This window comes from Gigantopelta aegis, chromosome 10, assembly GCF_016097555.1.
Source record: "Gigantopelta aegis isolate Gae_Host chromosome 10, Gae_host_genome, whole genome shotgun sequence".
NCBI lineage: Eukaryota > Metazoa > Mollusca > Gastropoda > Neomphalida > Peltospiridae > Gigantopelta > Gigantopelta aegis.
In genome coordinates this window covers 63,710,907-63,723,481 of record NC_054708.1, presented here as the reverse complement: position 1 = coordinate 63,723,481, position 12,575 = coordinate 63,710,907, and the positions used below count along the sequence as shown (strand labels likewise).

Below are 12,575 nucleotides of genomic sequence, written 5' to 3'. Positions count from 1 at the left end.
TAACAGCAGCAGTAACAGTAACAACAGCAGTAACAGCAGCAGTAACAACAGTAGTACCAGTATCAGCAGCAGTAACAGCAACAGCAGCAGTAACAGTAACAACAGCAGTAACAGTAAAAGTAACAGCAGCAGTAACAGTAACAACAGCAGTAACAGTAATAGTAACAGCTGCAGTAACAGTAACAACAGCAGTAACAGCAGCAGTAACAACAGTAGTACCAGTATCAGCAGCAGTAACAGCAACAGCAGCAGTAACAGTAACAACAGCAGTAACAGTAAAAGTAACAGCAGCAGTAACAATAACAATAGCAGTAGCAGCAGCAGTAACAACAGTAGTATCAGTATCAGCAGCAGTAACAACAACAACAACACCAGCAGTAACAGTAAAAGCAGCAGTAACAGCAGTAACAGTAACAACAGCAGTAACAGTAAAAGTAACAGCAGCAGTAACAATAACAACAACAGTAACAGTAATAGTAACAGCATCAGTAACAGTAACAACAGCAGTAACAGCAGTAACAGAAAAAGTAACAGCAGCAGTAACAATAACAACAGCAGTAACAGCAGCAGTAACAACAGTAGTACTAGTATCAGCAGAAGTAACAACAACATCAACAGCAGTAACAATAACAACAGCAGTAACAGTAATAGTAACAGCAGCAGTAACAGTAACAACAGCAGTAACAGTAACAACAACAATAACAGTAAAACTAACAACAGCAGTAACAACAGTAGTACCAGTATAAGCAGCAGTAACAACAACAACAACAACAGCAGCAGCAGCAGTAACAGTTACAGTAACAACAGCAGTAACAGGAACAACAGCAGTAACAGTAGCAACAGCAGTAACAGTAACAAAGCAGTAACAGTAACAACAGCAGTAACATTAACAGTAACAGCAGCAGTAACAGTAACAACAGCAGTAACAGTAACAGCAGCAGTTACAGTAACAACAGCAGTAACAGTAACAACAGCAGTAACAGTAACAGTAACAGCAGCAGTTACAGTAACAACAGCAGTAACAGTAACAACAGGAGTAACAGTAAAAGTAACAGCAGTAACAGTTACAGTAACAGCAGCAGTTACAGTAACAACAGCAGTAACAGTAACAACAGCAGTAGCAGTAACAGTAACAGTAACAGCAGCAGTTACAGTAACAGCAGCAGTAACAGCAGCAGTTACAGTAACAACAGCAGTAACAGTAACAACAGCAGTAACAGTAACAACAGCAGTAACAGTAACAGCAGCAGTTACAGTAACAGCAGCAGTAACAGTAACAACGGCAGTAACAGTATCAGCAGCAGTAACAATAACAACAGCAGTAACAGCAGCAGTAACAACAGTAGTACCAGTATCAGCAGCAGTAACAACAACAACAGTAACAGTATCAGCAGCAGTAACAACAACAACAGCAGTAACAGTAACAGCAGCAGTAACAGTAACAGCAGCAGTAACAGCAGCAGTAACAACAGTAGTACCAGCATCAGCAGCAGTAACAACAACAACAACACCAGTAGTAACAGTAACAGCAGCAGTAACAGCAGTAACAGTAACAACAGCAGTAACAGCAGCAGTAACAACAGTAGTACCAGTATCAGCAGCAGTAACAACAACAACAACAGTAACAGTATCAGCAGCAGTAACAACAACAACAGCAGTAACAGTAACAGCAGCAGTAACAGTAACAGCAGCAGTAACAGCAGCAGTAACAACAGTAGTACCAGCATCAGCACCAGTAACAACAACAACAACACCAGTAGTAACAGTAACAGCAGCAGTAACAGCAGTAACAGTAACAACAGCAGTAACAGCAGCAGTAACAACAGTAGTACCAGTATCAGCAGCAGTAACAACAACAACAACAGTAACAGTATCAGCAGCAGTAACAACAACAACAGCAGTAACAGTAACAGCAGCAGTAACAGTAACAGCAGCAGTAACAGTAACAGCAGCAGTAACAGCATCAGCAGCAGTAACAACAACAACAACACCAGTAGTAACAGTAACAGCAGCAGTAACAGCAGTAACAGTAACAACAGCAGTAACAGCAGCAGTAACAACAGTAGTACCAGTATCAGCAGCAGTAACAACAACAACAACAGCAGTAACAATAACAGCAGCAGTAACAGCAGTAACAGTAACAGCAGCAGTAACAGTAACAACAGCAGTAACAGTAACAACAGCAGTAACAGCAGCAGTAACAACAGTAGTACCAGTATCAGCAGCAGTAACAACAACAACAACAGCAGTAACAATAACAGCAGCAGTAACAGCAGTAACAGTAACAACAGCAGTAACAGTAACAACAGCAGTAACAGTAACAACAGCAGTAACAGCAGCAGTAACAACAGTAGTACCAGTATCAGCAGCAGTAACAACAACAACAACAGCAGTAACAGTAACAGCAGCAGTAACAGAAGTAACAGTAACAACAGCAGTAACAGCAGCAGTAACAACAGTAGTACCAGTATCAGCAGCAGTAACAACAACAACAACAGCAGTAACAATAACAGCAGCAGTAACAGCAGTAACAGTAACAGCAGCAGTAACAGTAACAACAGCAGTAGCAGTAACAACAGCAGTAACAGTAACAACAGCAGTAACAGCAGCAGTAACAACAGTAGTACCAGTATCAGCAGCAGTAACAACAACAACAACAGCAGTAACAATAACAGCAGCAGTAACAACAGCAGTAACAGTAACAACAGCAGTAACAGTAACAACAGCAGTAACAGCAGCAGTAACAACAGTAGTACCAGTATCAGCAGCAGTAACAACAACAACAACAGCAGTAACAGTAACAGCAGCAGTAACAGAAGTAACAGTAACAACAGCAGTAACAGTAATAGTAACAGCAGCAGTAACAATAACAACAGCAGTAACAGCAGCAGTAACAACAGTAGTACCAGTATCAGCAGCAGTAACAACAACAACAACAGCAGTAACAGTAAGAAGAGCAGTAACAGCAGCAGTAACAACAGTAGTACCAGTATCAGCAGCAGTAACAACAACAACAACAGCAGTAACAGTAACAGCAGCAGTAACAGAAGTAACAGTAACAACAGCAGTAACAGTAATAGTAACAGCAGCAGTAACAATAACAACAGCAGTAACAGTAACAACAGCAGTAACAGCAGCAGTAACAGTAACAACAGCAGTAACAGTAACAACAGCAGTAACAGCAGCAGTAACAACAGTAGTACCAGTATCAGCAGCAGTAACAACAACAACAACAGCAGTAACAGTAACAGCAGCAGTTTTGTTGTTGTTGTTGTTGTTGTTGTTTTGTTTTTGTTTGGGTGGGGGTTGGGTTTTTTTTTTTTTTAGGGGGGGGAGGAGGGTTGGGTCTTCTCCTTTGTGATAATGGCACAGACGAAAATGGGCTTTTGGTAGACATTTTTAATTTTGTATTTAACTTTCTTTCTTTCATGCCATCTTTTTTCTTTTTGCAGGTAATACTAAATAACTTCCGGCTGGGTCAAAGTTCGATGTGCACCTAACTTTAGATAGAACACTTAATACCACAAGTCATGTCATTGGTGATAAATGTGAATGTATTTGTGCGGAACTTGGGTAATTATTGACGCTGTCGATTAATATACTGCAGGTAGGAGTTTTAGCCACATATGTTACTATTGTTGTCTATGGGATTCGATTTGGTGGTATACACCCTGCATCAATTTTCGTCTTCCTTCTTTTTTCTATTATGGGTGTAATATGATAATTATTTACAATATTAACCAAATTTGATTTACACGACAATGACTATAGTTAATTGGAATAAAAATCTTGCAATGAATTTTAATGACAACAGTGACAAATGTTAATTACTCTCAACCTTGCCATCAGCCTACACATAATTCTAAACGGAAACTATTATCCTGAATCATACTATTAAGTGATTATCTGGCATTCTGTTTGACTACTTCTGTATATCTAAATTATAATGATTGACCTTTCCAAGTCGCATTGTGGTGTACAGGTTTTATTAGTACATGAGTATCTAAACAATGTCATGTCAGTAACTCTGAAAATGGCCGGCCCGTCTAGTTGCATCCTACAGATCTTTCTCCTGGTTACGATCTTACAGTGTGTCCATCTGAAAGAAATGACCAATCATATTCCACCAAACGGAGAACTCGCGTGCCTGTTGAATCAGTTTGCAGATGACACAATATCAGAAAATATTGAAATTCTGCAGGGTTTCGTGGAATTGTGGGATATCCGGATCACCACAATGGAAACGAAATTAAAGGATTCTGTTGCTAAGCGTTGTCAAGGAAACGACGATGGCCTGATTGTAAACTCTTCTACAAGCATAACTTGAGGTACTAGATTTCCTGTTTTGCAGTCATCGTTCTATGCACGTTTTTTTCTTATGTGCTGTTGATTAATTTATCGAGTAACGCAAATGCTGTTATTTTCTGTAAACATTAATGTTATTAATTTAATGATAATTTTAAAAATACTTCAAATGTCACATGGTATGTAGTTTCATGGAATGAAGGAAAGGTTTTATTTAACGACGCACGCAACACATTTTATTTACAGTTACATGGCGTCGAACATATGGTTAAGAACCACACAGATGTTGAGAGAGGTAACCCACTGTCGCCACTTCATGGGCTACTCTTTTCGATTAGCAGTAAGGGATCTTTTATATGCACCATCCCTCAGACAGGATAACACATACCACGGCCTTTGATATACCAGTCGTGGTGCACTCGCTGGAACGAGAAATAGCCCAATGGGCCCATTGAAGAGAATCGATCATAGACCGACCGCGCATCAAGCGAGCGCTTTACCAATGGGCTACGTCCCCCTCCCCCCGTTTTAAGAATGATGAAATAATTCCAATGCAAAATTGCTATTAAATTTGTTTTGTTTGAACATTACTAACGCACTTGAATGTGTTTGAAGAAAATCTTGTGATTAAAAAATTGTATCTTTTACGAAATATGGTTTTTAAGTGAAATTTAATACGGTAAGATATGTTATATTTATTGTGTAGGAAGCCAAAACAAGGGTGCGAAAAGTGACCGTCGTCGACCTTAGTTTCTAGGTCTATGATCGATTAATCATCGGCAATTGGACGTCAAACATTTGGTCATTTTGACATATAGTCTTAGAGAGGAAAGCTGCTACATTTTTCCTTTGGTAACAAGGGATGTTTTATGCACTTCCCATAGACAGGACAGCACATAACACTGTCTTTGATATACCAGTCGTGGTGCATTGGCTGGAACTGGTATATCTTAAAATACCAGATAAAGGACAGTTACTTCCTCCCCCACCCCCGACACATTTGAAAAACTACTCTTTTATCGGGCGCTGATCCAGACATGTTTGCAGAGGTGTCCACGTGCAACTAATTAATTAATTGTATATTAGCGATGAATGAAATAACATAAGTGAAAAACAAAATCCCCCTTTTGTTTCGTGAACAAGATTGGTTCAGACACCCTCGACCCCCCCCCCCCCCCCCCCCCGGGTCTCCACCTCTGTTTTAGAAGTAGGGTTAACCTTTTTGTCCAGCTTCGGAAAATCCTTTATTTCTATGTGGTATAGCTTACAGTCAAAACTTTCCAACACCAAACTGTTCAGTGTTTTATCAAACATCAAAAAGTGTATGTTGTTCAACAAAAAATATTTTAAAACAAATTACAAAGTCCTCGAGAACCAGTGTTAACAGACAACATTTTAGAAAAACGAATATAACAATTCTGATGTCTGGCAATTGTGTTATTAGTTGAAGAAATTAATAGTTATAATGGTAAAATTGTTTTGTTAAAAAATATAAGCTGCATTCTGAGTTTTAATAAATATATAAACAGATATTCAAAAATATATTTATGTTAAAACATATAAGGACCATATATTTTTGGCAAGTATCTGTAAAGAAAGATTTGCCAACAGACGCCGTGACAACCATGTGACTTCAATGACCAGATAGCAGTACCGCTGACATCAGACAAAAAAAAGTTTAAAAAAAGAGTTTTCTTTCAAATAACAGTTTTCGAAAATCATAGAAAAAAAGGTATTAAGAAATGTGGCGTGTTTATGAGTGGGTTAAGTTCGATCTTGCTTTCTTTGCTCGCGTTAACCTTATTTTTACGAACTACAGCCCGCGAATATAAAAAATATAAAAAATTAGTATTTCGAGACGTTTTAGCACTTTAGAAAAACAAAACCTGTATTAATTTATTTTCAGATACACGATGAAGTGTTTTGGTGAGGTGTACACAGTGAACCAACGAGAACAAGAACCGCTGTGAAGATTCGTAAGAAGATAAAATGTAATAAATGATAGCAAAATTGTTGAAGGTCTCTGTTAACGTTTATTGTGTTATCTAAGACTATGTCATGTATTTTTTTTTTTTTTGGGGGGGGGGGGGGGGGGGCGGATGGTGGTTGTGGTGGTAGTGGTTTTAGTTGGGGTTTTTTTTTAATATCCATATTAAACGTATTTGTGCGCGACCGTTACTAGTGATTAAAGTTTTCTTTTGTTACCACAAACTTTTTTCATTAAATTTAAAAGAAGAAATTTAAATAATAATAATAATATTTTTTAAAATAACAAAGAAAGAGAACAAAGAAAGAAATAGCATGAAAAAAGTAACAAGGGAAATAACTCGATGAAGACAAACATATAATATACGTTTCCTATCAAGAGTTACTTGTCTTCAACTTTTATGTTTGGTGTGGTTTGTTCTTGTTGACGATGTTGTTGTTTTGTAGTTTTTGTTTGTTGTTGCTTTGATTTTTTCCTGGTGTGTATGTATGTGGGGTTTTTTTGTAACTTGTTTGTTGTTGGGGAGGGAGAGGGTGTTGTGGGGAGGGGTTGGGTTTTATGTCGTGCCATTATTGATATACATGTATGTGCCTTACCACAGTCCGTGGTGCTGCTGTCCAATACGTAGAAGGAAAATGCTCACTTGAGTGCAAATAAGAGACTAATAAGGCGTGGATCTTGGATTTTATTGCAGGGGGTACACTGATGTAATTAGTTCGGATGCGTTGATAAACCAGATTCCTTACTCAAAGTCAAATTAAATACTTGACGCAAAATGCTGCAGGTGGCCTTGCGTGATGGTGTGAAAGTTTTTAACTGTGTTTGCACTGTATTTTGTGAAACTACTCGGGTGGAGTAGGGCAAGACGGTATTCCACCCGAAGCACCATACACAGAGATTGTGGTACATTACAAGTGTAGAAATGTTAATGGGGGGGGGGGGGGGGGTGTCGTCAATACAATGGCACGGGAGATGTAAATTTGAGGGCTCAAAGTTATTGGGGATCCAAGTGTATGGTCTCCCGAAATAATTTCGAATTTCACGGGTTCAAATACCGTATGTTCAGTCTTCTGAGCACAATAGCAGGGGAAAGTGATAAATGTCCAACGCCTACGCCCCCACCCCCAACCGGCCTCCGGCTTATGTTGTAAACGTAAAGCCTTTTGACAAGTTTCTCATCCCAGTCTTTGTATTTTTAAGATGATTGCAGATGGTTAAACATCTGCCGAGTAGTTCTAGTTTATTTTGTTTAACGACACCAGAATAACACATTCATTAATTTATCATCGACTGTTGAATGTCAAACATTTGGTAATTATGGCATAGTCATTTCATTTCAACTTATTTTCGTGCGTATATCCAATTAAGGTTCAAGCACGCCGTCCTGGATACACACCTCAGCTATCTGGGCTGTCTGTCCAGGGCAGAGTTAGTTGTTAGTGGTTAGTGAGAGAGAAGAGTAGTTAAAACTCGTCCGATTCAGTTTTTCATTAGCAACAAGTGATTTTATTTTGTTTGATGCACAGACAAGACTGTACACACCACAACCTTTGATATACCAATCGTAGGGCTCTGCTTGGAACACAATAAAGTTGGGGTCCACCGTGTGAGATCGATCCTGCAACCCCCGCATCTCAGGCGAAAGCTCTACTGACTGACCTAGATCCAGTCCTTTGCTGAATAAAGGCGAATGGGTTCGTTCAATAATAGTCGGTACCATCGTTGAGCTTAAACATATCAGTTGGGCCAGAGGCGGATTCAAGAGGGGACCAGAGGACCCACACACCCTAAAAATATTCAAGTGCCCCCTCCCCTCTCTAACTATCTCTCTCTCTCTCTCTCTCTCTCTCTCTCTCTCTCTCTCTCTCTCTCTCTCTATTGGGATGCCTTTTTGACGAGTTTGTTAATATGCCCTTTTCCCGTTAGCCTCCCCCATTATATTTTCTGGATCCGACCCTTTGGTCTAGAAAGAGCAGCAATGACGATTGCTATGCTTTTCCCATGATCCGCGACTACAAACAATAATAACACGTATGTCTAGTATATGTTAATAACAGTTTAATAACTTCTAACAATTGATACATCGTGGCTACATACGTACCTAAATCACTGTACAGACATACACAATAACACAAAACAGCCTTTCGCTAAGGTAATATCGTATACACGCCAAGTCATCGTACAGACATACACGGTAACACAAAACAGCTTTTCGCTAAGGTAATGTATGCACACCAAGTCATCGTATAGACACACAGCAACACAAAACAACCTTTCGCAAAGGTAATATCGTATACACACCAAGTCATCGTACAGACACACAGTAATACAAAACAACCTTTCGCAAAGGTATATATCGTATACACACCAAGTTATCGTACAGACACACAGTAACACAAAACAGCCTTTCGCTAAGGTAATATCGTATACCCACCAAGTCATCGTACAGACATACACAGTAACACAAAACAGCCTTTCGCTAAGGTAATATCGTATACACGCCAAGTCATCGTACAGACATACACAGTAACACAAAACAGCCTTTCGCTAAGGTAATATCGTATACACGCCAAGTCATCGTACAGAAACACAGTAACACAAAACAGCCTTTCGCTAAGGTAATATCGTATACACGCCAAGTCATCGTACAGAAACACAGTAACACAAAACAGCCTTTCGCTAAGGTAATATCGTATACACACCAAGTCATCGTACAGACACACAGCAACACAAAACAGCATTTCACTAAGGTAATATCGTATACACACTAAATCACCGTACAGACATAGACAGCAACACAAAACAGCCTTTAGCTGAGGTAATATCGTATACACACTAAATCACCGTATAGACATAGACAGCGACACAAAACAGCCTTTAGCTGAGGTAATATCGTATACACACTAAATCACCGTGCAGACATAGACAGCAACACAAAACAGCCTTTCGCTAATATCGCATACACACTAATCACCGTACATATACAGCAACACAAAACAGCCTTTCGCCAAGGTATATAGTATACACACTAATCACCGTACATACACAGCAACACAAAACAGCCTTTCGCCAAGGTATATCGTATACACACTAATCACCGTACATACACAGCAACACAAAACAGCCTTTCGCCAAGGTATATCGTATACAGAGTAATCAAGAGTTCGCGTATTTTAAAATGATAGAGCAATAAAACTATAGATGTGTCCAAATAACCGCAAATTCCGTTTGTTCGTATTCCGTATGTGTATGAATGTAATCCACAATGAGGGGCAGGACGTAGCCCAGTGGTACAGCGTTCGCTCGATACGCGGTCGGTGTGGGATCGATCCCCGTCGGTGGAACCATTGGGCTATTTCTAGTTCCAGCCAGTGCACCACGACTGGTTTATCAAAGGCCGTGGTATGTAGTACTCTGTCTGTGGGATGGTGCATATAAAAGATCCCTTGCTGCTAATCGGAAAGAGTAGCCCACGAAGTGGTGACAGCGGGTTTCCTCTCTCAATATCTGTGTGGTCCTTAACCATGTGTCTGACGCCATATAACTGTAAATAAAATGTGTTGAGTGCGTCGTTAAATAAAACATTTCCTTCCTTAATCCACAATGCATGTAGAGTGATCGGATACGCTAACGCGTAAGGAGGACGCATAAATGGAATCTACTCAACCCACTTACATAGAAAGTGATTGATGCGGATTACGTATGACTGAAGTGGGTTACGGACAAATTGAATTTGCATCTAAGACAAAACTGCAACATCATGCATTCATTAATGAGCATCAGTGATAACACTAGGTATTCTAGAAACGTTAACATATCCTGCCTGACTTGTGACATCTTTCGAAAGGAGAATTAGAACATTTTTTTTTTTGTTCATGTTGAAACTTTTTTTTATTTTCATGTTGAAACTTTTTTTTATTGACATTCAGGTCCAATACAACTTTCATTCAGTTCTGTTAAACCCTGTATAGACATAAGAGATAAGGGGCGGGGGAAGGGTTTGGATCAGTGTGCGAACACATCTCTGTTTGGTGGTGGTAGTGGTGGTGGAGTTGTTTGGGGTCTTTTTCAGTACTTCGCCGTATTTATAACAAAAAGTAATTATAAAAGGTATTAATTAATTGCGACAAATAACCCAGTATAAAATTACTGGTGTCGGCCATCCCAGACAGCACTTGACTGATGAAGGGAGCAAGAGAAATCCCCCCAGAACAGGTTGAGTGTTTCCGCATTACATACGCAATTACATATTTTACGTTGGAGAAACCATCCAGCAACTGTTAGCCCACCTCACCCTCGGACTCACTCACCAAATTATTAGCTACGTACATAGCAACAAGCAATTAACCCATATCAAGCGATGAAACAATTCAAAGAATACAGCGTATCAGACTGATCTGCTCGAAAACCAATTCAGTGTTTGTCCTTAAAACAATCTTAAATTCTCTAGTAGTGAGTACCGTATAGCATTCCGTTTCAATTAACTTCTTTCAGTCAATCACCAAACCTCAGTCCGGTCTTTTGTAGCCACCCAAGGCATAATTATACCAGTATTTCCCCTATAAAAGTTAAAGTTTGTTGTGTTTAACGACAGCACATTGATTTATTAATCATATGCTATTGGATGTTAAACATTTGGTTATTTAGACACATAGTCTTAGAGAGGAAACCCGCTACATGTTTCTACTAGCAGCATGGAATATTTTATATGCACCATCAAACGGACAGGACAGCACATGCTACATTTTGATATATCAGTCGTGATTCCCTGGCTGGAACGAGAAATAGCCCAATGGCCCACCGACGGGGATCGATCCCAGTCCAGCTGCATATAAGGCTAGCCCTTTACCATTGGGCTACGTCCCGAGCCTCTTCCCCAGAAAGTGTTCCATACGACCCCATAGAAAAGGATGCGCGATGTATTCCAATGGTAAAGCGTTCGCTTGATACGCGATCGCTCTAGGATCAATCCCCGTCGGTGGACCTTTTGGGATATTTCTCGTTCCAGCCACTGCTTCTCAACTGGTGTAACAAAGACCGTGGTATGTTGGATGATGCATATCAAAAGTTCATAGATGCTAATCGAAAAGAGAAACCCATGGCGTGGCATCGCGGGTTTCCTCTCTTATTATCTGTGTGGTCCATAACCATGTCCGACGCCATATAACCGTAAATAAAAACGTGTTGAATGCGTCGTTAAATAAAACATTTCTTTCCTAAAAAAAACCCAACCCATCTAGAAGAAACAAAAAACTACAAAACTACTGAAAGAGCATGTGTTAAGATTTGTTGCAGATGGGTTTCTGATGGATATAATTAGAGCATTTTAACAAACTACGCTTCCGGTTGAAAAACGTATTGATACAATTATTTTAAATTATTTCAGCTGAATATTAATAAAAGGATAATGTTAGAAATGACTGGAGGGTGGTGGTATTATATTATGGCAGGTGGGTCTGTTAGAATATTATAATGTAATTGATATCGAAAAATATTACCTTTTCTATTTCTTCTTTAAAAAGTCTATACCCATACATCCTTCATAATGAATGAAGACCATGGATCTAAGTGAACAGGGTGTAGCCCCATTACATAGTTTCCATTTAATGAATCCATTGGGGATTTTTCGCGTTCCAACTGGTCGATTAGGACTGGTATATTTTAACAGACTGTGAATTGTGCCCACATGTTGGGGAGGTGCAGGTAAAATCAATTTACTGCCAATCCAAAGGAGTTACTTACCTGGAAGCACTAGGTTTCTTCTCTCATTCTTAGATTGTTTGTCATTAAACAAAACAAACTTCTATATTGTGTCGCAGCTTCGATATTGTTCAGCGAATAGCTTTTGATAAAACATTACATTTTTCTCACACCGGATAAAGATCATTATCCAGTAATTTTGTAGTTACAATACGCGATAGTTCAGTCATGCAGGTGTGCTTTCTGGAATTCATTCAAAGCCCAGGGACCATTTCCTCTTCGGGGAGGGATGCAGCTCAGCAGTAGAGAGGTGTTGCTGTTGGTACAATGGATCGCAGGCTTGCTAGCCCTTAAAGGACCGTCTCCATCTCAACCAGAGCTATAACCCGGTCAACTAAGTCAAAATCTCTCAGATAGCTCATCAAGTTTACTTTCGATGAACCGTCCGAAATCATGCGCCAAATCACTTCATGAAAACTACGCAGTTTTTGTAGGGTTTTTTTTTCTTTTTTTTTTTGGGGGGGGGGGGGGGGGGGGGGCTGGGGGGGGGGGGGAGGGGGGGGGGGGGGGGGGGGGGGGGGGG

At 39.8% G+C, this 12,575-nt stretch overlaps 1 long non-coding RNA gene across 1 annotated transcript; it reads left to right on the top strand.

Moving 5' to 3' along the window:
• Positions 1–3,348: 3,348 nt before the first annotated feature.
• LOC121384365 lies at positions 3,349–6,319 on the top strand. Its single transcript, XR_005959380.1, has 2 exons — positions 3,349–4,328; positions 6,212–6,319. It is a non-coding gene; the product is annotated as an uncharacterized LOC121384365 (long non-coding RNA).
• Positions 6,320–12,575: the final 6,256 nt, after the last annotated feature.